The 21,538-nt window shown below is 48.6% G+C and overlaps 1 pseudogene; it reads left to right on the top strand.

Annotated features, from left to right (window-relative positions):
• Positions 1-21,538, top strand: part of LOC123142624 (uncharacterized) — a 153,368-nt pseudogene that overhangs the window by 91,269 nt on the left and 40,561 nt on the right.

Below are 21,538 nucleotides of genomic sequence, written 5' to 3'. Positions count from 1 at the left end.
CCTGTGTTACATCTTCGGCGAGGAGAACGAGCCGGAGCAGGTCGAGGAGCAAGAGCTTCATCGGCCGGTGCAGGCACCATGGCCCGTCGGCAGTGATATCGGCGTCACAGTCCTTGGGAGCACAATCGACATATTGCAGAGGATGTGGGATGAGCAGTTTGCCATCCACCGTGCAAAAGATCCAGAGCTGCTCGGCGGCATGATCGACGACCCACCCGAAGAATCGCCGTCACCAGTGCTCATCGAGAGCCTGATGCCCCGCAAGGAATGGGCAGAGGACCTCTATGATTCAGTCAAGACAAAGGCAGCCTGCGGCTTCATCATTGCCCGCGACGGCCATGTCAACCTCGATCCCGATGATGTGGTGGCCAGGCTCAAGCGCATCCTTGGCGGAGTTGACGTCCCTGATGAAGTAGAACATCACCAACGTGATATCTTGAGGATGCAAGTGATCGACGGAATTTGCTACCAGGCCAGAGACATGGAAATGGAGCGGTTCCGCGGAGTTGTCATGCGCGCGATTGCACGATGTCAAGCTCTTCTGGAAAAGGCCCAGTAGCCCCAAGAGCCTCCCAGCGCCAGCAGCTCCGTAGGTGGAGGCAGGTCGGGACACTCTGAGTGAACGGCCGCAAGGGTGCTATGTTGATCATGGAGTCCGAGAAGACCATCGTCGGAAGACCGCCAGCTTAGCCTATTATCTTATATTTTATTATAATTGTATGCATATGTAGGTCGTGAGTGTTCTCGGCCTTGCTGCATTTGTCATTTTAAATTATCCTGAATATGTAAAAAAAATATTAAGTATTATTAACCGTTCCCATTGTAACTTTGCCTCAAAGGCGAGCAGAGTGCGCGCAGGGACGCCAGAGCGGAGCGCGCCGCGGCCGCCTCAACGGCGAGCAACCACGTGGTCAACCTTCTGCCATCAATAAATTTTGACCTTGTTTCTCGTCACATTGCTGATTACAATGCAATAAGTAATTGCAAATCGGTTCACACCTATCAAACTAATATGTGTTCACACTTAGCACCGGGCTATAAAAACTACCCACTCGAAAACTACTTCACAGTTTCTCTCCTCATCACCCACAAAACTGGTTTTTTCTGTCAAGTCGTTCCGCCATGACCGGTAGGAGGAGTTTAGGGTGGACATATAACCAGGCAGCAAAGACCAAGCCCGCGGAAGCACTAGAGAGGTCCCGCCGCGAAGCCGCAGCCGCAGCAGAGATGTCCCGGCGCACCGCGGAGCCCTCGAATGAGCTCTCACGGGAACGCGAGGGCTCTCACAAGCACATTCGTCGCGGCGGCCATCGCGACAAGCCGGCGTTCCTAAAGTCCTTCGCCAGAGACGACAACATTCTCGCTGGCGTCACTACGCAGCAGGAACTGGTCGATGGCTTGATGAAGCTGCTCAAGATCAGCGATGCCTCAGTTGACAAGGCAACTGGCCTCGTCGAGCAACTCATGGGTGACAATGCGAAGCTCCTCATGTTGGTCACCGAGAAGGAGGAGGAGGCCACCGACTGGAAGATGCTGCATGAGCAGAGCAGTGCCTTGGAGATGACGCTGAAAGAGGTCATCGAGGAACTGATGGGTGGCTTGAGGAAGCTCCAGATCAAGCACGAGCAGGAGGTGGAGGAATCCGTGGCTGCTTTCAAGCAAAGTCGTGAGCAATTGAAGAAGGAGCTGGAGGATTTCGCCGCCCGGCGATCCATCGACGAGTAGAGACAGTAGCGACCCAGATCGTTGTCTGCAATTTCCTTCTTCTCTTGCCCCCGTGTCTTCCGGACTTTGCCGCATGTGGCATTTTTAATTATCCGAAATATGTAAGACAATTGTTATCTGCACCATTGTAAATTTGTTGTCGTATTATCCGTTGCCATTTTATTTGTGGTCGTATTATCCGTCGCCCCATGTGGCAATTTAAATTAGGGCGGAATACGAGTTGAAAACACGAACAAAGCAAATGCCGCCATGGGATCACAAGCAAACACCCTCCGTCCAGGTGCTTTAATTAACCCATTAATGGAGAAGTTGTGAGTGAGGCGGGCGGCGGCTGGTGCATGGAGGTCAAAGAGCTCGCTTCCCGGTGAGCATGGGCGGCCTTGCTGCTCGCACGTGTCCCGTTGAGCCTGCAAGGTGGACATGATGCACGCATCCCGTCGAGCCTGCGCGGCGGACTGCTCGCACGCGTCCCGTCGAGCCTGCACGGCGGACTTCTCACGCTCGTCCCATCTAATCAAACAGCTGCGGGCACGCCATCGAGTATGGTTAAATTTTGACACGGTTAATATAATACAACCGTTTGTGATATTAACGTGTCAGTTTTTTGTTTCAAAAAGGACTTCGTTGGCTACTAATGTGTGCGCCTCTTCTCAAACTGGACGATTTTTTTACCACGGCATATATGTGCCATGTCATGAAACCATGCCAAGTTTCACGTTTTTTGTGTGACTTTTTGATTTACTGGGATTTAAAAACCGAGATTCTCAATGTTTCAGGACGATGACAAGTTTGTAATTCATTCCCATTCCTTAAACGAGACCTAAACATGCACCCAATGACACATGTACGATTTCCCACCCATTTTGCTTCACTGGAGCATGTGGTTGTAGTTCAAATTTGAATTATGGACTACATTAAATACATAGAAAACTTAGTAATTAGTAATATATATACAATGGCCAAACGAACCCTGTACAGTTTCAAATTTCAGCCCGACACTCCTGTTATTCTATGTTGCCTGTAGAAAACAAAGTTCAAGGCGAGAAGAGGCAGCGATTATCGTTTCGCCCACAAGAAGGGCATGTTTCCCTACCGGAACCACGAGGGTTGCGACAAGCTCCGGTTTGTAAAAGGCTTGTAATATAGCTTCGCCCAAATTGGACAATTATATGTACCATGTAGTGACACCATGCCAAGTTTCATGATTTTCTGGTGAGTTTTGGATTCACAGAGATTTAAAAACCGAGATTCGCAATGTTTGTGGCCAAGCCAGGACGGCGAGACGGTTGAATTCGTTCCATGGGATGTCACAACCCTAGCTTTAGCCTTGGTTTGTCTTTGCATCTCATCATGTCATAATCATGTTAAGTTCATGAAAGTTGAATTGAGGTTAGTTGAAACCCTCAGAAATCAGTTCAGAAATAATCAACATTAAGATCTCATCAAAGAAGCCCAAGAAAATGTTCCTGTTGAACCTTGAAAAATATTGGAAAAAATAAAATTCAAACCAATATTTTTGGAGGATTTAAAATAATTATTTTGGGCCTTTGATTTAAATCATAAACTATTTGAATTGGATTTATTTCTGTTATAAAAGAGATACATGTCCAATAATCCTGAAACTTTATGAGTGGCTTTGGTTATTTTAGGGGTATAACCAAGCTTTATTGCTCAAAGTCCACATGAATATTTTCAGGAGCAGCAAAAATGATTTAGTATTTTTACTTTTTAGAGGGTGATTTAGTATTTTTACTAAATCCAAAACTACAGAGAAACAAAATAGAAAGGAAAGCCTACCTGGCTCTTACCTGGCCCACACTGTAGCAGCCCACTCCACCAGGCCCGTGCCAGTCATCTCCCTCCTCTCGCCAGGAGGACGAGAGGCGCGTGCCCAGCGCCTGCGGCCACACGCCGTGGCCACCTCCTCTCTCCCTGCCTGCATGTCCCCTTCCCGACGCCGCTGTGGACGCCATGACCCCCTGCACCTCTCCCTCTCTCTCCCTCGAGCGCCCTCCCTCCTCTATCTCTCTCGCGCACGTCCACCCGAACGCGCCCATCGCCGCCGCTCGCCACCACCGCAGCCACTGCCTCCCCCTTGACCTTTTGAGCTGACCACGAGCTCCGCCGCTGCGTCCTCGACCTCCTCACCAAGCCAAGCATCGCCAGATGCCCTGCATCACCGGCATCTTCCTCGTCTTCAAGCTTCGGCAACGCCGACCATCGCCATCGATCCCCAGCAACTAGAGCATCCCCGAGCCCCTGAGCGACCCTGTCGCCTCCTTATGAGTGCCCGCTTCGAATCCCCCTCTTCCCCGGCCTTTCCGCGTCTTCTAGGCCGTAGCTGCATGGACGCTGAAGCTACGCCGCCGCATATGCTCACTGCCGCTACACGCCGTCCCCGGCATCCCCACGACCACCGCTGGATGCCCCGCACCACAGGCTCTCCAACGCACCTAACCGCGCAACCAGTCGTGGCCGGAAACGGCTGGCCGGTGATCGCCGCTGCGTCGGGTCATCACCGGCATAACCGTGCTGACGTGGCATGCTTAATTAGCCCTAACCGCACCACTGAGCCACTGACAGTGGATCCCAATTCCGCTAATGTTTTGGTTAGGAAATAATTAATCCCAATTAGCACCGTGACACTGACATGTGGGACCCACGGCTCAGGTTTGACCCCAGACAGCTGTGTTGACCAATAACATCATAGTGATGCCATGCTGATGCAGTAAATGATTTTCTGGATTAAAACTAATCAAGGAAATTCCAGAAAATAGTTTAAACTACTAAAAATCATATAAAATCAACCGTAACTCCAAGTGAAATAATTTATATATGAAAAATGATCAGAAAAATATGAGGAATCTGTTTATGGCATTGTCATGCATGTTTGAACAACTTAAAGTTGCTGTCTAAGACAACTTGAATTGTTGCATTTGAAATGCCTTATATGGAGTTTGAATTTGAATCTAGTGTTCAAACCAACTCCATTTAAATCATTGCTACCTGCATTAGCTCAAATCACAGCATATTGCCATGTCACATTCATGCATCATATTGTTGCATTGCATTGATTGTGTTCCTTCTCTGTTTGCCGGTGTTGTTCCCTCTCAGTGGACGTTGTTCCGACGTTGTGATCGTTGACACTGATGAAGAGCTATACTATCTTCAGAAGTGCCAGGCAAGCAAAACCCCCTTGTTCATTCCGATACAATCTCACTCTCTCGCTCCTGCTCTCTTTTACTGCATTAGGACAACAACGATTCAACTGTTACATGCTGCGGTAGTTGAACCCCTTTCCTCTGCATGACCTGTCATTGCCACAGTAAATAGATGAAACCCACTAGCATGAGTAGGAGTTGTTTGAGCCCTGATGTGCCTACTCATTCATGCTTGTTGTCATGCCTGCTACTGCTTAGAGTTGAGTCAGGTCTGATTCATCGGGGATGAATTGGAATGTGGTGAACATGTCTTACTGTTGAGAGCTAAGTGTGTGAACACGATTTGGTAAAGGTAGCGGTGAGAGGCCATGTAGGAGTACATGGTGGGTTGTCTCATTGAAACCATCCTCAGTAACTGAGTTCTGTGTTTGTTATCCATGAACAGCTACTACCACACGTTGGGCCCTGAAATATGACCCCGCTCGACTTATTAACCCCTTGTCCTCTGTACAGGAGTTGCAAGTAGTTTCTGGTGTTTGTAGTATGCTGGAGGCCGTGCGTAGTGCTGACTCAAGGGGTGGGCTTTGATGTGGTAGGCACGTGGCACGATGTACCGGGACGCCCGTTTGGTGCCTCGGGAACCCTGCACACATCGTTCGGGGCCATAGTGGAAACCTCGGCCGGACTGCCTGTGGATGGAACCTGAATAGGCGATAAACCTGGACTAGGGACTTGTGTGGTTAGTCAGGCCGTGGTCTACACCCACGTCGGCTTTCGCTTGAAGTCTGTCGAGCACATGTCGTGTGCAGATGCTAAGTGGTGGAAACATGTGTGAAGAAGTACACCCCTGCAGATTTATAAATGATCTATTCGAATAGCCGCGTCCGTGGTAAAGGACTTCTGGGTTGCCTATACAGTTCATAGACAAGTGAAAGTGGATACTCTAAAATGCGCAAGATAAGCGTGAGTACTATGGGAGACGGGAGCGGATCCATAGTGGTGTATTGATTGGTGAATATGTGGACTCGTGTGCGCCACCCCAAAAGAGTTACCTGAAGACGTAGTTCAGGATAGCCACTGAGTCAAAGTTGGCTTGCTGCAGTTAAACTCCACCACCCCCTTTGTTGATACTGATGCATATGTAGCTAGTTCTGATGTAAGTCTTGCTGGGTACATTTGTACTCACGTTTGCTTAATTTATGTTTTTACAGAGAGACTTCAGTCTCACTAGTAGTTCTGCGTGGACTTCGACGTTTAGCTTGTTACCTCAGCTACGATCTTGTACCCTTGGGAGGATCTTGTAGATAATCAGGCTTCTCAGCCCTTTTTCATTTGTAGTTGTCTGTACTCAGACAAGTTAAGCGGCATGTGCTTATTGCTTGTATGACTTGAATGTTGGGTCATCAGACCCATGTTTGTAATATCTGGCTCCTCGGAGCCTAATGAATAAATACTTTGAGTCGTAGAGTTTTGTTGTGATGCCATGTTGTATTTGCACATATCGAGCATATTGTGTGTATGTTATTGAAATGCTTGGTATGTGTCGTGGTTTTGTCACAGCTGATGTCCTAGAGAAAGGACTTAGTCATGGAGCCATCGCGACGGGTTAGCTTAAAGGGGTTAAAGCGGACAAAGGACGCAGAGAGTTTATACTGGTTCGGCCCCTTGCGGTGAAGGTAAAGGCCTAATCCAGTTGTTGTGGAATTGCTAGGGTTTCGATGACCAGGGAGCGAATTCGCTAAGCCCGGCTCTCGAGTTGTTGTTTTTTATCCCTAAACCGCCGCCGGGTCATCCCCTTATTTACATGGGTTGACGGCCGCCGGTTTACAGGATCCCGAGGCCGGCTCATAAACGTGTCCGGACCGGTCTCTACTCTTTCTATCTTACAACACCAGTTTGCATATCAATGTCGGTTTATGTTTACAAGCCGTAATCCGCCTTTGGGCCCTAGTCCTTCATAAAGCGCCTCCGTCTTCGTCTTCATGGGCTTCAAGTATAATAACTTATCTTGGGGATAACCCAGCCTCTCCCGGCCGGTTTATACCCAGTAGTAATATCCCCAACATTAGGCCCCAGATTGATTTGAACTGGTTCATGTCAATTTTCAACACTTCATCGCCTTCACAAAAATCTTGTAAACCGCCATGACGTCGTCTTCCAGAATCGTGATAAACCGCCATGACATCACCTGCTATTTAAAATTGCATATAGCTCACCTTCATTAATGAGCCTCCGACAATCGAGGCGACAGCTTTGCCACATATCCAATTTTTAGGCCCGTCGATTTTCGCGCCTGTCACTTATCCCTTTGCCTTTATAAATAAGACCAGGGGGTCCTTTCCATTTCCCCCCGTGCCTTTTCGCATCGTCTTCTTCCTCGCGCCGACCGAACCTTGGAGCTCTGCCATCGCCATCGATCTTCGCATCTGCCTCAACAACGGCCGCTGCATCAACCTGATCGTACCAGAAAGCCGCGGTTCTTCTACGTTGTTCTTTCGTCATTGGTAAGTCTTTTCTCCTTCCACCCTAGATCTTATCATTAGGGTTTGTACTCGTCGGAGTTCTTCAAAATTCTTGGAGTTGTTCTTCCTATACCTCTTTAGTAGTACAAATGGCGATTTAGATATGATATTTCCCAGTGCCTTTGTAGTCAAAACTCAGTTTCCCTCATTAGAACATCTGCTTTGTGTAGAAAAACTCATCTGGAACTGTTAAACACCTCAAGTGCTTGCGCTTTAGCTAGATCAGAATATATTTTGATTTATCAACCCGCTATAGATCTGAAATTACCATGCCAAGCTGTGAAACTTGTTTTTCCTTCACTTATGCATCTTAGATCTATATCTTCTATACCAGAGTAGGCGGTTTAATCTCATAGAAAAATGATGATCCGGTAAATACCATTAGTCCCCTGTTGAACCGCCAAGCTGCTTTATCTTTGTATCATCTCCCATGTCTGATTCCGGTTTAACAATGTCTATACTCCTGTCTTCTTCTGCTCTTGCACCGCTTTATACTTGTCCAATATAAACCTTAAACCGGCAATAACCATGTTTCAGCTTTCCATTGAAATGGCCAAACAAGTCTATGAGTGCAACTGGGTTCCTTCCCGGGTCACTGAAGAACAATTAGACAGATGTGTCGCAACTGGCGCTTTAGCCAAGAAAGAGGTCATCCACTGTAGGGCCCCCGGTCCGGAAAATCCTCCTGAACCCAAGGACGGAGAAGTAGTTGTTTTCGTTGACCATCTGGGTCGAGGCTTTAGCCCTCCCGGTTCAAAGTTTTTCCGAGATGTGCTTGCCAGTTTTCAGCTCCACCCTCAGGACATCGGCCCAAACTCTGTGTCCAACATCTGCCATTTCCAAGTCTTTTGTGAAGCTTATCTTCAAGAGGAACCCACAGTTGAATTGTTTAGGGATTTCTTCTACTTAAACCGTTGCACAGAGTTCACAGATGAACCCAATACTGAGCTCGGCGGAATGGCGGTTCAAAAGAGGAAGGATGTCAGCTTCCCTCACGCCAAGCTTCACAGTCACCCCAAGGAGTGGAACCAGACTTGGTTTTATTGCAAAGATACATCTCCAACTGATGAAAACCCTTTGCCGGGTTACCGCCCTCACCATCTTAGCAATACACATCCCTTTCCTCAGAGGTTAACTTCAAAGGAAAGGTCCAACTATGCTCCACAACTGTCAAAGCTTAGAGCTTTTATGGCGAATGGTTTAACAGGTGTTGATTTTGCTCGTTGTTGGATAACTTGGAGCATATTGCCCTTAAGCCGACGCCCCGGTTTAATGTGTGAATACACCGGGAGTTTGAAGGACCCTCAACGACACATTGATATTCAGCTTACAGATGCTGAAGTTACTGAGGTTGTGAAGAAGATACTGAATGAACCGGAGGCTGTCTGCAGCCAGACCGGATTAAGCCCTTTCTGTGTTTCCAACAAACTGCCAACTGTAAGGATCCCATAACTTTTTTGATCTAACTTACTTATTTCAAATATTCTCTCAAAATTTTGTCCATCTTTGATAGGGTGACGATCCGCTCTGGAAGAAAAAACCACAGGATAAACCGGCAGAACCACAAGACAAACCAGCAAAACCCCTTCGCCAGAAGACCAAGGTTGTCAAAAAACCTGCCAAGAAGAGGACCACTGCGTCTTCCGAGCCAAATGCTGATGCCGATTTGGCTAATCCGGACTCAGAGGTAGAACTTGACTCTCTTGGTTCATTTTTCATACATCTCATTGACAATGACCATTATCAGGACGATGTTGAAGGCAGCCAAGCTGACGATGTAGAGGTAATTATCCTTTCCTCCGGTTCAGATCCTCTGCCAACACCGAAAATCCGTCGAGCAAACCGGAAAGTAAAATTTTCTCACCCCCTCGCTCACTTGGACCCAAACTTTCTTTTGAAGATGCAGCAACACGAAGCTCGCCGCACAACCCGGCACAGTGGCCAGGTAGTCACCTCAGCCGGTTTACCAAATACTCCAGTCCGGAAACATCAATCATAGGTCTCTTACATTCCTGACACTTCTTGTCCCAAGGCGGGTTGTTTCCGTCAGCCTCTTAATCCGTCTGATTCAAATTATCAGGGCACACCCAACTCATCCTCCGGCGAGTCATCGGCCACACAGCTTCCACCCCTCAAGACAGTTCCTGGGTGAGTCATACCTTAAATTTATTTTCCATACCTTATGTTTTACACAATGTATTGACCTTTATTTTTGTTCTTTCTCAGTGCCAAGCCAAGACCCAGCAAGAAGGCTCGGTTCAACAAACTGTCAGACGAAAATGTGGTTATTGAACCGGAGAAAACCCCAGATCCAGTAGAGACCAATGCAGATGCTCAGCTTGATGATCCGCCACCACAAGATTATGACTTCGTTGCTGAGCAAGTAGAAGTTGATACCACCAGTCACACTGAACAACCGACTAGTCCGGCTCGCACGGATGATAAACCGGCCAGTCCAGCCAAGGCTGCTGATAAACTGTCCACTCCAATGAAGGCTGCTAATGCTACAGAAGATGACATTATGATTACCGGCGTCAGTTATACCGCTCCTGGCAACCCGGTCGCTTTATCCAAACATAGCGCCAAGGATGAGCTTTCTGCTACGGGCAAAGGCAAATGGAACACCGATTTGTCCAACTACGCCCATCTCAACGCCCAAGACATTCACTCTGGCTTCTTGAACCGTCTGTACACCAGTCGCGATTATGAAGCCGGTTTAGTAAATCTAATGAAGGAGCAATATGAGGTAACCACACAACTGTTTCTCTTATGTCCAATTTCAAATGTCAACTCCAGTAGCCCCCAAGGGCCGGTTTATGATGTTAATCTGAACCGGGACTGTGTAATATCTTAACTTTGCATGCTTAGCCTCCAGGGATCGGGTTATCTCTTTAAGATGAACCGGTACTTTAGAATTGTAACATTGTATCTTTTATTGGTGCAACCCCCAAGTGCCGGTTTAACTTATGAAGGTGAATCGGGACTTTAGAAGAATTCCCATAACATTACTTTGAGCAAACATACATTAGCCCCCAAGTGCCAAGAGTAATACTTGTATTGTGCTTGGGACTTGTAGTAATTTTCGAGAACAAGCAAATATGCATTAGACCCCAAATACCAGGTGCATAACTTGTTATGTACTTGGTACTTTAAATATGTACCGTCAACTCATGATATGTCTGTCTCTTATAGGCTGAGCTGAGCAAAAAGGAAACTCAAACTGCCGATCTGCAAGAAAACATCAAGTCCCAGCAAGCCGAAACCTCCAAGGCCAAGGATGAGCTGACCAGCGCTTTAGCTGCTATGGAAAAACTGAAGGAGAGTTTCAACAATGAGCGGGCAGATTGGGAGACAGAAAAATCCGCTTTGCAAAAAAGAGCCAAGGACGCAGAAGCAGCTCTTAAACTGGCAGTAGATGAACTGACTGGTGTAAAGCGGCAGATACATGCCATGACGGCTGTTGTATTTGGTAAACATCCTTGCCTCACATTTTCAACATAGCATTCCATACGAAGCCAGTTTACTGATGTTTGTAATTATGTAGGGACTCGCATTAGTCATCTGGGCTCTGACATACAGAAGAAGCTGAAGGCTGCCTATACTCTTATAGAGTAGTTATATACCGGCGCGCAACGAATCATCTGCACCACTTCTCACAACAAACCACCCCCAACTTTAATCAAGGAGACCTTAGAAAGACTGTCAATGCTGCCTGCCCGGATAGAAGAGCTAAAGAGATCTGCTGCAAGGGCTGGTGCTCTGACCGCACTAACCCGGGCAAAAGCATGGGTGCCTGATCTTGATCCGGTGGATGTGGCTAAAGGCTACCCAAGCTTAAAAGAAGACGGATCAGAATTTGGCAATGAGGACCTCCATGCCATAAACCGGGAAGTACGTCCACTGGCTTGCCAATTAGCTGAAGAAGCTGATCTTTCATATTACCAGGCGAATTATGACGTCAACAACAAACGGGTTGCTGCCCCAACTCCGGAGGCTCAAAATCTCATCCCGCCAATTCGTAAGCACACCTATGCCCCTGACATTGAACCGTCCACCCTTATAAGCGATGAAGATGTGTTCCAAGCCTTAATTGGGATCGACTGGGCAACTATTGACTTCCAGCCGCTGGGTAGAGACGAGGAGGATGAACCGGTGCAAGATGATCCGCAGCCGTCCAGTCAACCTGGTGACGAATCATGATCCGGAGACCGGGTTAACCTTCTGCGAACCGCAACACTTGTTTGAAAAACAATTATTCTTTTGGGCACTGAAATGCCTTGTAATAGGCTATTTCAAATACTTGGTCTGTTATGCCTTCGTGCATATTTATTTTGCCTGATACTTGGTAATTCGCCATGCTTAAGATATATGATATTCATAATCCGTAGCTGCGCCTGCATATAAGAAGTTGAAAATATCCTGGCGGTTTACCACCGGACGGGTCATGATGCCCAGATATATAGCCAGGGTTTATAACCAAGGCTGTAAAAAGATAATCAAATATGGAAATACTTGATACCTATGACCTTGAGTCATAATGTTGGCTGACCAACTGTTGTAGTGAGGGTGATAACCCTAATCTGTAGTAACAGTAACTCCTGTCATATTATGCCGGTTTATGATAAAACCGTTCTGGGTTGTGATAAATACCGGTTTATCCATATTCAGTTCTGGCGACTTATAGTCGAAACCAGACCGGGTTAAAAAGCGTCGGATTATAATTGATCATGTACTGAAAAATTGTAGTTGAAAGTCAAGCCGGGTTAATGAACGCCGGTTTATCAAAACATTATAAATGTCATCAAAAGAGAAAAACTTGGCAAACAAAAGCATATGAAAAACTTGTAGTCGAGGCTTTTCACGGGCTGCCAGGCCCCAAATTAGAGGCTTTTCATGGGCTGCCAGGCCACTGAGTTAAACCATTACACAAAGCCTTTTAAGATGGTCCTCAATCCTTAACCAATCGTCGTTTTAACTTTGACAAGTTCAGGGTCTTATGAGATTGACTTGTCGAAGTTCGGCGGGTCATACCAGGTTTACCTGGATGGAGTGACTTACTTAAAAAGGCAGGCTAACCTGGGGTTTTAGGTGTATACACCAGGCTTCCAAGCCGTGGCTTGATAGCCTATTACAAGTGTAGATTCTTTGTTCATTGCGATAGCAAAGAATCCCCAAGCAATATTTTGAGCTGTGCTCAGTGGGTGCCTATGTTTGAGTTGTTCTTTTGCAACACTCTCTTTGGCCCCGAAGTAATTTGGCTTTGAGCCGATCAAGAGGTGTGACTATGGTTCGAATACGACCAAGTCCCCAAGTGATTTTTCTGGTGGCCTTGCGCTGATCAAGAGGTGTAGCTATGGTTCCAGTACAACCAAGCCCCCAAGTGATTTTTTATATAAAGCTTTTTATAAGCTGAATCAAGGGGTAAACCAAACGCCGCTTTATGAACTAGAAGCCCCATGTAACCACACATGATTTAAGAAAAAACAAATACCCCGCTTTAACTGAGGCTCCGGTTTATTATATTGATCATAATATATACATTGTCATAACTATGTACATAAGCAGAGCCTATGGCTCAAGTATAGTAGGGCCGAAGATGAGCAATATTCCACGGCCGGTGGGTCTCCTCCTCCGATTTACATGAGTCTTTGTGCTCTCGAACATCTATAAGGTAGTATGACCCGTTATGCAAATTCTTGCTGACCACAAAGGGTCCTTCCCAAGGCGGGGATAACTTGTGCATATCTGTCTGATCCTGGATGAGTCGGAGCACCAGATCGCCTTCTTGAAAAATTTCTGGTTCTAACCCGACGGCTGTGATAACGACGCAGATCTTGCTGATAAATCGCCGAACGGGCTGCTGCAATGTCACGCTCCTCGTCCAACAGTTCAAGCGCTTCCTGTCGTGCCTTCTCATTGTCAGCTTCAACATACGCCGCCACACGAGGCGAGTCATGATGGATGTCACTAGGGAGGACCGCCTCCGCTCCATAAACCATGAAAAAAGGTGTATAACCCATGGATCTGTTGGGCGTGGTATTGATGCTCCATAACACAGAAGGTAACTCCTCCACCCAACAACCCGACGTCCGTTGCAAAGGAACCATGAGCCGGGGCTTGATGCCTCTCAAGATCTCTTGATTGGCTCTTTCTGCTTGACCATTAGACTGGGGGTGAGCCACTGATGATACGTCAAGCCGGATGTGCTCACGTTGACAGAACTCCTTCATAGCACCTTTGGACAGATTGGTACCATTATCAGTTATAATGTTGTATGGAAAACCAAACCGGAAAATCACCTTCTTGATGAATTGAACCGCCGTAGCTGCATCACACTTACTGACTGGCTCTGCCTCCACCCACTTAGTAAATTTATCAATCGCCACCAAAAGGTGGGTCTTCTTGTCCTTGGATCTCTTAAAGGGCCCAACCATATCCAGCCCCCAAGTTGCAAACGGCCAAGTGATTGGAATCATCCTCAATTCCTGGGCCGGAACATGGGCTCGACGTGAGAATTTCTGACAACTGTCGCATTTTTTCACCAAGTCTTCCGCATCAGCATGAGCCATCAGCCAATAGAAGCCATGATGAAAAGCTTTTGCTACCAGGGACTTTGAACCGGTGTGGTGACCACAATCTCCTTCGTGGATCTCACGCAAAATTTCACGGCCCTCTTCAAGAGATACACAACGTTGAAACGCCCCTGTCACACTGCAATGATGTAACTCTCCATTGATAATAGTCATGGACTTGGACCGCCGGATTATCTGCCTGGCCGAAGTTTCATCCTCTGGTAACTCGCCCCGGTTCAAATACGCCAAATATGGAACCGTCCAATCCGGGATAACATGAAGAGCCTGTTGGAAATATGCCCTAGAGGCAATAATAAAATGGTTATTATTGTATTTCCTTGTTCAAGATAATTGTCTATTGTTCATGCTATAATTGTATTAACTGGAAACCGTAATACATGTGTGAATACATAGACCACAACATGTCCCTAGTAAACCTCTAGTTGACTAGCTCGTTGATCAATAGATGGTTATGGTTTCCTGACCATGGACATTGGATGTCATTGATAACGGGATCACATCATTAGGAGAATGATGTGATGGACAAGACCCAATCCTAAGCATAGCACAAGATCGTGTAGTTCGTTTGCTAAGAGATTTTCTAATGTCAAGTATCGTTTCCTTAGACCATGAGATTGTGCAACTCCCGGATACCATAGGAATGCTTTGGGTGTACCAAACGTCACAACGTAACTGGGTGGCTATAAAGGTGCACTACAGGTATCTCCGAAAGTGTCTGTTGGGTTGGCACAAATCAAGACTGGGATTTGTCACTCCGTATGACGGAGAGGTATCTCTGGGCCCACACGGTAATGCATCATCATAATGAGCTCAATGTGACTAAGGAGTTAGCCACGGGATCATGCGTTACGGAACGAGTAAAGTGACTTGCCGGTAACGAGATTGAACGAGGTATTGGGATACCGACGATCGAATCTCGGGCAAGTAACATACCGATTGACAAAGGGAATTGAATACGGGATTGATTGAATCCCCGACATCGTGGTTCATCTGATGAGATCATCGTGGAACATGTGGGAGCCAATATGGGTATCCAGATCCCGCTATTGGTTATTGGCCGGAGAGGTGTCTCGGTCATGTCTGCATGGTTCCCGAACCCGTAGGGTCTACACACTTAAGGTTCGGTGACGCTAGAGTTGTTATGGGAAATAGTATGTGGTTACCGAAGGTTGTTCGGAGTCCCGGATGAGATCCCGGACATCACGAGGAGTTCCGGAATGGTCCGGCGGTGAAGATCAATATATTGGACGAAGGGTATTGGAGTCCGGAAGTGTTCCGGGGGTACCAGGCTATGGCCAGCATGACCGAAAGGTGTTTCGGGAGCCCCGGCAAGTGTTGGAGGGCCTCATGGGCCAAAGGGGAAGGGGCAAACCAGCCCACTAAGGGGTGGTGCGCCCCCCACACCCTTTCCCACGTTACTTGGGGAGGTGGGGCGCCTCCACCTGGCTTGGGAGGCAAGCCTCCACCTGCTTGGCTTGGGGGGCAAGTCTCCCTAGGATTTTCCCTAGGGAGATCCAATCTGCTTGGCCGCCGCCCCCTAGGGGAAACCCTAGGGCGCCTCCCCCTCTCCCCTTGCCCCTATATATAGTGGAGGGGTGGGAGGGCAGCCGCACCTCTTTCCTGGCGCAGCCCTCTCCTCCTCCAACTCCTCCTCCTCCTGTGTAGTGCTTAGCGAAGCTCTGCCGGAGAACCACGAGCTCCATTGCCACCACGTCGTCGTGCTGCTGGAGTTCTCCCTCAACTTCTCCTCTCCCCTTGCTGGATCAAGAAGGAGGAGACGTCCCCGGGCTGTACGTGTGTTGAACGCGGAGGCACCGTCCGTTCGGCGCTAGATTGGATCTTCCGCGATTTGAATCGCTGCGAGTACGACTCCATCAACCGCGTTCTTGTAACGCTTCCGCTTAGCGATCTTCAAGGGTATGAAGATGCACTCCCTCTCTCTCGTTGCTAGCATCTCCTAGATTGGTCTTGGTGACACGTAGGAAAATTTTGAATTATTGCTACGTTCCCCAACTGAGCCTCCGGATCAGGAACAGCCAAATCCTCTTCGCCAGGGAGCTTGACGGACGGATTATGCAGCACATCCAGGAAGACATTGGGTGGAACCGGTTTACGTTGGGAACCCAAGCGGCTTAAAGCGTCCGCCGCTTCATTCTTCCGCCGGTCCACATGATCGACCTGATAACCTTTGAAGTGACCTGCAACAATATCCACCTCTCGACGATATGCTGCCACGAGTGGGTCCTTGGAATCCCAAGTACCAGACACTTGTTGAGCCACCAGATCCGAGTCACCGAAGCACTTAACTCGGCTTAGATTCATCTCTTTAGCCATACGAAGACCATGGAGTAAAGCCTCATATTCAGCTGCATTGTTAGTGCAAGGGAACATTAAACGGAGAACATAACAAAACTTATCACCTCATGGGGAAGTTAGTACGACTCCAGCCCCCGAGCCCTCCAATTGCCTGGACCCATCAAAATGAATAGTCCAATAAGTATGATCCGGCTTCTCTTCTGGCGCATGTAATTCTGTCCAGTCATTCATGAAATCCACAAGTGCGTGAGATTTGATCGCTGTACGGGGCATATATTTTAACCCGTGAGGCCCAAGCTCAATAGCCCACTTAGCAATCCGGCCAGTTGCTTCCCTGTTTTGGATTATATCCCCCAAAAAAGCAGAGCTGACCACAGTGATGGAATGACCTTGGAAATATTGCTTAAGCTTCCGGCTTGCGATAAAAACTCCATACACCAGCTTCTGCCGATGCGGGTACCTTTGCTTGGACTCAATAAGTACCTCACTGATATAATAAACCGGTCGTTGAACCGGATACTCCTTTCCGGCCTCCTTGCGCTCCACCACAATAGCCACGCTAACAGCCCGGGCGTTAGCTGCCACATATAGCAACAATGGCTCTTTATCAACAGGAGCAGCAAGAACCGGCGGATTAGCCAGCTGCCGCTTTAAGTCCTCAAATGCTTCATTGGCGGCGTCACTCCAGACGAAGTCATCCGTTTTCTCCAGCATCTGATATAAAGGGATGGCCTTCTCACCAAGGCGACTGATAAACCGGCTCAAGGCGGCAATCCGGCCTGCCAGGCGTTGAACATCATTAATACACTTCGGTTTAGTCAATGAAGTTATAGCCTTGATTTTCTCCGGATTAGCTTCAATGCCCCTGTTAGACACCAGAAATCCCAAGAGTTTGCCTACCGGTACACCGAAAACACACTTGGCCGGATTAAGCATCATTTTATAAAAGCTCAAACGCTCACAACCCACCGTAGCATCAATGATTTGATCAATACGAGGGAGAGCAAAAGGATCTGCCGGACAAGCCTTGTTCAAATCTGTATAGTCCACACACATACACCAAGTGTCGTTCTTCTTTAGCACTAGCACCGGATTGGCCAACCATTCAGGATAAAATACTTCAACAATGAACCCAACCGCCAAGAGCATGGCTACTTCCTCACCAATAGCCTTGCGTCTTTGTTCATTGAACCAGCGAAGAAATTGCTTGACCGGTTTATACTTGGGTCGACATTGAGAGTGTGCTCAGCGAGTTCTCTCGGTACATCTGGCATGTCAGAAGGCTTCCACGCAAAAATGTCCCGATTCTCACGGATGAACTCGATGAGCGTGCTTTCCTATTTCGGATCCAAGTTAGCGCTGATGCTAAACTGCTTGGATGAATCGCCTAGAACAAAATCAACCAGCTTAGTCTCATCAGCCGTTTTAAACTTCAAGGTCGGATCATGCTCTGTAGTTGGCTTTTTCAAAGAAGCCATATCCGCCGGATCAACATTGTCCTTGTAGAACTTCAACTCCTCTGTTGCACAAACCGACTCGGCATATGCCGCATCACCTTCTTCACATTCCAAAGCGATCTTTCGGCTCCCATGAACCATGATGGTCCCCTCATGACCCGGCATCTTGAGCTGCAGATAGACATAACAGGGCCTTGCCATGAACTTAGCATAAGCCGGCCGTCCAAACAGGGCATGATACGGGCTCTTGATTTTCACCACTTCAAAAGTCAATGTCTCTGACCTTGAATCATGCTCATCTCCAAAAGCCACCTCCAGAGCTATCTTACCGACAGGATATGCCGATTTACCAAGCACTACACCATGGCAGATGTGTTGGACGGTTTAAGATTTTTATCTGTTAACCACATGCGACGGAAGGTTGCATAATAAAGGATATTGATACTACTCCCTCCATCCATGAGTACCTTGGTGAACTTATAACCTCCAACCTGAGGTGCCACAACCAATGCCAGATGACCCGGATTATCAACCCGAGGTGGATGATCCTCTCAACTCCATATAATAGGCTGTTCAGACCAGCGTAAGTAACGGGGCACCGCCGGTTCAACGGAATTCACTGCCCTTTTGTGCAGCTTCTGATCGCGCTTGCACAGGCTCGTGGTGAAGACATGGTATTGTCCACTATTCAACTGCTTCGGGTTGCTCTGGTAACCCGACTGCTGCTGTTGCTGCTGACTCCCCTGATGATTATAACCACCTTGGTTGCCCTGATTGCCTTGATTGCCATGTCCGCTCTGATTGCCATGAAAACCAGAACCGGAACTGCCTCCACCGTAACCCGGCCCATGAGATCCGAGGCCTGAACCGCCGCCCGGTCCATGATCATACCGAAAGTCTGAATTTTTGAACTCCTGCATAATATAACAATCCTTTTAGAGGTGCGTGGCCGGTTTATCCCGTGACCCGTGCTTCGGGCAAGGCTGGTTTAACAAGTAAGACAGGCGCTCCGGATTGGGACTTGGCACTCTGCCACGCGGGGGCGGTTTACCCTTACGACGCTGGCCTTTTTCCTGCACGTTGGTATTAGCCACGAAATCTAAACTGTTATCTGCTTTACGCTTACCGTTGTTTCCATGACCCGCCTGGTTATGCTGCTGCCCCTTGGTGTTGCCGCTCTTCTTTCGCTTCCCTGTCTTGTCATTGTCAGACTTGGGGTCCTTGGTACTATCAGAATCAGCATACTTCACCAGAGCAGCCATAAGGGTTCACATGTCATTGCAATGACGTTTGAGCCGTCCCAGCTTCAACTTCAGAGGTGTAAATCGGCAATTTCCTTCCAACGTTAAAACTGTTGTATCAGCATTGACGCGGTCTGATGAATGCAAAATTTCCGAAACCCGGCACCCAATGGGTTGTTGATTCTCCTTCCTCCTGGACACAGGCAGCTAAGTCCACAATTGACATGGGTTGCTTGCACGTGTCTTTGAAATTCTGAATAAACCGGGCTCTTAACTCGGCCCATGAACCGATGGAGTTAGCTGGCAAGTTCTTCAGCCAAGTGTGAGCTGTTCCTTCCAACATCATGGTGAAGTATCTAGCACACGCTGCGTCATCTACATCCAGCATCTCCATTGCCATCTCATAACTCTCAACCCATGCCTCGGGGGATAAATCGGCAGTGTAATTTGGCACTTTACGCGGGCCCTTGAAATCCTTGGGCAGCCGCACATTGCGTAACGCCGGGACGAGACACGGCACCCCAAAGAACTAGAGGTCACCCCTGGTTCCACCAAAGTTGTTGGATGAACCGGAGTAAGTTGGCGGGCTTCATGCTGCGTAGCTAACTCAGCCTCTCGACGTGCCCTAGCATGATCCACCACATCCTGAGCATCACCACCGCCACCCACCGGGTTATGGCCACGGGGCGGATTACGGTTTCGCACACTGCTTGACACGGCCGGTTCGTCCATATGCCTGCTGTAACTCCGGCTTGGGCGGGGAGTAGAATGGATCCTTTCGCGGCTATATGAATAGGCCTGCTGTTGAGTCAAGGCTGTCTGAAGAAGCTCCCTAGCCCGACGTGTCTCCACCGCCACAGGGACTCACCATCGACTGGGAGGGCTGCCAATCGTGAAGCGGCAGCGACTATGTTATCCAAGGGGTTGGAATAATGACCCGGAGGTGTCGGCACATGTTGGGATGGGATGACCTGAGGGGGATCCATTGCGCGCGGATGAACCGGCGTTCCCGCCCCACGCGCTTCAGCCCGGTTTACTACTGGCTGGTTGCTGGTCCCTGCTCCTGGCGTGTTGAAGAGATTCCAGGCTTTGTAAACCGGAGGCAGGTGATATCGGTACCTCCTCCTCATGACATCATTCGATGCGTTTTGATCCAACATGAGCCGATAAGCCTGTGCATCTAACTCAGCCTGCTTCGCCGTCATCCTGGCGTTCTCGGCGGCCAGGTCTGCTTTGGCTTGGGTTATTTGATCCTTTACCTTTGCCACCTCCGCGTTGTGCCGCTCCTGATCCGCCGGGTTGACCTCAGTGGCTAGCAGTGCTGCCAAGGTGTCAAATAAATCGAACAAAGCCTGAACCGGTGGTGGTGCGGGGCCTCCTGCCCCAGCTGCCGTCACCGGCGTTGAACCGGAGACCATCGCCGCGGTGGTCGAAGATTGTGGCGCTGACTGTGTGCCGGCCATGAAGATCGCAACTCGGCTTGGCGGATCAAAGGGGTCTAGAATACTGTTGCCATCGGAACAGCCCCCAAACCGGCCATCCTGAAGCTGGTACAATGACTCGGTTTCTCCAGTAGATGACTCGTCCCCGGAGTAAACGACGGTTTCGCCATCATATTCCGATATATCTTCAGATTCCACTCCGTGGATAACTCCCACGAAGGCACGCTTCATGGAAGGCTTAACCCGGGCAGATCTCGCACGCTGAGCCGTCTCGATGATGTCGGTGCAGATGTCCGGCTCAGGGCCCGGTTCGCCGATCTTGCCAATGAAAACGTGGATGCCGCCGAAGGGGACCCAGTACCCGTACTCGATTGAGCCGGCCTCGGGGCCCCAGCCTGCGTCGTCGATGTAGAGCTTGCCGCGACGACTCTTGGTCATCCGGCCCACAGCGTATCCCTTGAGTCCTTCGAAGCTGCCCTCTAAGAACTCGAAACCATCGTGCGATAGCCCCACGGTGGGCGCCGACTGTCGTGGTTTTGTCACGGCAGATGTCCTAGAGAAAGGACTTAGTCATGGAGCCATCGTGACGGGTTAGCTTAAAGGGGTTAAAGCGGACAAAGGATGCAGAGAGTTTATACTGGTTCGGCCCCTTGCGGTGAAGGTAAAGGCGTAATCCAGTTGCTGTGGAATTGCTAGGGTTTCGATGACCATGGAGCGAATTCTCTATGCCTGGCTCTCGAGTTGTTGTTGTTTTTGTCCCTAAACCGCCGCTGGGTCGTCCCCTTATATACATGGGTTGACGCCCGCCGGTTTACAGGATCCCGAGGCCGGCTCATAAACGTGTCTGACCCAGTCTCTACTCTTTCTATCTTACAACACTAGTTTGCATATCAATGTCGGTTTATGTTTACAGGCCGTAATCCGCCTTTGGGCCCTAGGCCTTCATAAAGCGCCTCCGACTTCGTATTCATGGGCTTCAAGTATAATAACTTATCTTGGGGATAACCCGGCCTCTCCCGGCCGGTTTATACCCAGTAGTAATATCCCCAATAGTATGTGTGGGATCCGACAACCTAGTTGT

Source organism: Triticum aestivum, chromosome 6D (assembly GCF_018294505.1).
Source record: "Triticum aestivum cultivar Chinese Spring chromosome 6D, IWGSC CS RefSeq v2.1, whole genome shotgun sequence".
In the NCBI taxonomy this organism is placed as follows: domain Eukaryota; kingdom Viridiplantae; phylum Streptophyta; class Magnoliopsida; order Poales; family Poaceae; genus Triticum; species Triticum aestivum.
The sequence above is the reverse complement of the archived record's forward strand: the minus strand, read 5'-3'. Positions and strand labels throughout refer to the sequence as shown.